The following is a 2,500-nucleotide window of genomic DNA, read 5'->3' as shown; positions in this document are numbered from 1 at the left end:
TGCTACTCATTACCCTTAGACTGCTCAACTGGAGAGGGGAGAAAAAAGGGCCCTGGCCGAGGTGGTGAGTCGGCCTCCTCTCTCCCTCACGGTTGAAAAAGATGTGCTCCTGGCGCACTGGCCCTGCTGAAAATCTCTCTCCATTTGGCCGAGGCAGAGAGTCGGCCTCCTCTCTCCCTTACGGTCGAAAAAGATGTGCTGCTGTTGAACTGGCCATTACATCCTCACCTGATCTAGTCCCCCATTAGATCCCCCCCCCCCCCCCCCCCCGCAGTTACCCCGTACCACATATCTAGCACGGACCTTGACCTCCAGCAGGCCCCGGGGACCCACATTACCCCCCCCCCCTCCTGCAGTTACCCTGTACCACGTATCTAGCATGGACCTGGACCTCCAGCAGGCCCCGGGGACCCACATTACCCCCCCACCCCCTGCAGTTACCCTGTACCACATATCTAGCATGGACCTTGACTTCCAGCAGGCCCCGTGGACCCACAATACCCCCCCCCCCCCCCCCCCCCCGCAGTTACCCTGTGCCACATATCTAGCATGGACCTGGACCTCCAGCAGGCCCCGTGGACCCACATTACCCCCCCCTGCAGTTACCCTGTGCCACATATCTAGCATGGACCTGGACCTCCAGCAGGCCCTGGGGACCCACATACTCCCCTGCTCTACTCCCCCACTAGCTTTCCTTTCTTGCAGTTACGCTCCAGCGCATATCCAGCATGGACCTTGACCTCCAGCAGGCCCCGTGAACCCACATTACCCCCCCCCCCCCCCCCCCCCTCCTGCAGTTACCCTGTACCACGTATCTAGCATGGACCTGGACCTCCAGCAGGCCCCGGGGACCCACACTTAAGCCCCCTCCCACTAACAAAGCAGAATACCACTGGCAAAATCCTCGTGCCCCTGGTACTCCAGAAAGCACATTGAAATGTGCCCCTGGTACACTGCGCAGAAGAACTGCCACACACACACACACACACACGCACGCACGCACGCACGCACACACGCACTGCTTGTGCCTATGGTACGACAACTTTTCTCGTGCCTATGGTACGACAACTTTTCTCGTGCCTATGGTACAACAACTTTTTGCCGTGCCCCTGGTACACCGCTCAGTAGCACTTTGCCACACAAACTCTCCTCGTGCCTATGGTACGACAACTTTTCTCGTGCCTATGGTACAACAACTTTCCTCCGTGCCCCTGGTACGATAGCTTTTCTCGTGCCTATGGTACAACAACTTTTCTCGTGCCTATGGTACAACAACTTTTCGCCGTGCCCCTGGTACACCGCTCAGTAGCACTTTGCCACACAAACTCTCCTCGTGCCTATGGTACGACAACTTTTCTCGTGCCTATGGTACAACAACTTTCCTCCGTGCCCCTGGTACGACAGCTTTTCTCGTGCCTATGGTACAACAACTTTTCTCGTGCCTATGGTACAACAACTTTTCGCCGTGCCCCTGGTACACCGCTCAGTAGGACTTTGCCACACAAACTCTCCTCGTGCCTATGGTACGACAACTTTTCTCGTGCCTATGGTACGACAACTTTTCTCGTGCCTATGGTACAACAACCTTTCCCCGTGCCCCTGGTACACTGCGCAGAAACTCTTTGCCACACACACACACCACTCGTGCCTATGGTACGACAACAGGCCCCGGGGACCTACATCGCACCTTGCTCTTGCCTCCCTTACAGCTGAAAAGGTCCATGCCTGTGCCCTGGCCCTGCTGAAATTGCCTCTCCATTTAGCCGAGGCAGTGAGTCGGCCTCCTGTCTCCCTTTACGGTCGAAAAAGATGTGCTCCTGGGCGCGCTGGCCCTGCTGCTACTCACATCGGGCATGGACCTGGACCTCCAGCAGGCCCCGGGGACCTACATCACACCTTGCTCTTGCCTCCCTTACAGCTGAAAAGGTCCATGCCTGTGCCCTGGCCCTGCTGAAATTGCCTCTCCATTTAGCCGAGGCAGAGAGTCGGCCTCCTGTCTCCTTTACGGTCGAAAAAGATGTGCTCCTGGGCGCGCTGGCCCTGCTGCTACTCACATCGGGCATGGACCTGGACCTCCAGCAGGCCCCGGGGACCTACATCGCACATTGCTCTTCCCTCCCTTACAGCTGAAAAAGGTCCATGCTTGTGCCCTGGCCCTTCTGAAATTCCCTCTCCATTTAGCCGAGGCAGAGAGTCGGCCTCCTGTCTCCTTTACGGTCGAAAAAGATGTGCTCCTGGGCGCGCTGGCCCTGCTGCTACTCACATCGGGCATGGACCTGGACCTCCAGCAGGCCCCGGGGACCTACATCACACCTTGCTCTTGCCTCCCTTACAGCTGAAAAAGGTCCATGCCTGTGCCCTGGCCCTGCTGAAATTCCCTCTCCATTTAGCCGAGGCAGTGAGTCGGCCTCCTGTCTCCCTTTACGGTCGAAAAAGATGTGCTCCTTGGCGCGCTGGCCCTGCTGCTACTCACATCGGGCATGGACCTGGACCTCCAGCA

This window comes from Mchenga conophoros, linkage group LG6 (genome assembly GCF_057382185.1).
Source record: "Mchenga conophoros isolate Kocher_MC1m ecotype Shallow Benthic linkage group LG6, M_conophoros_male_GT1.1, whole genome shotgun sequence".
Lineage (NCBI taxonomy): Eukaryota > Metazoa > Chordata > Actinopteri > Cichliformes > Cichlidae > Mchenga > Mchenga conophoros.
This window is presented reverse-complemented; position numbering follows the sequence as displayed.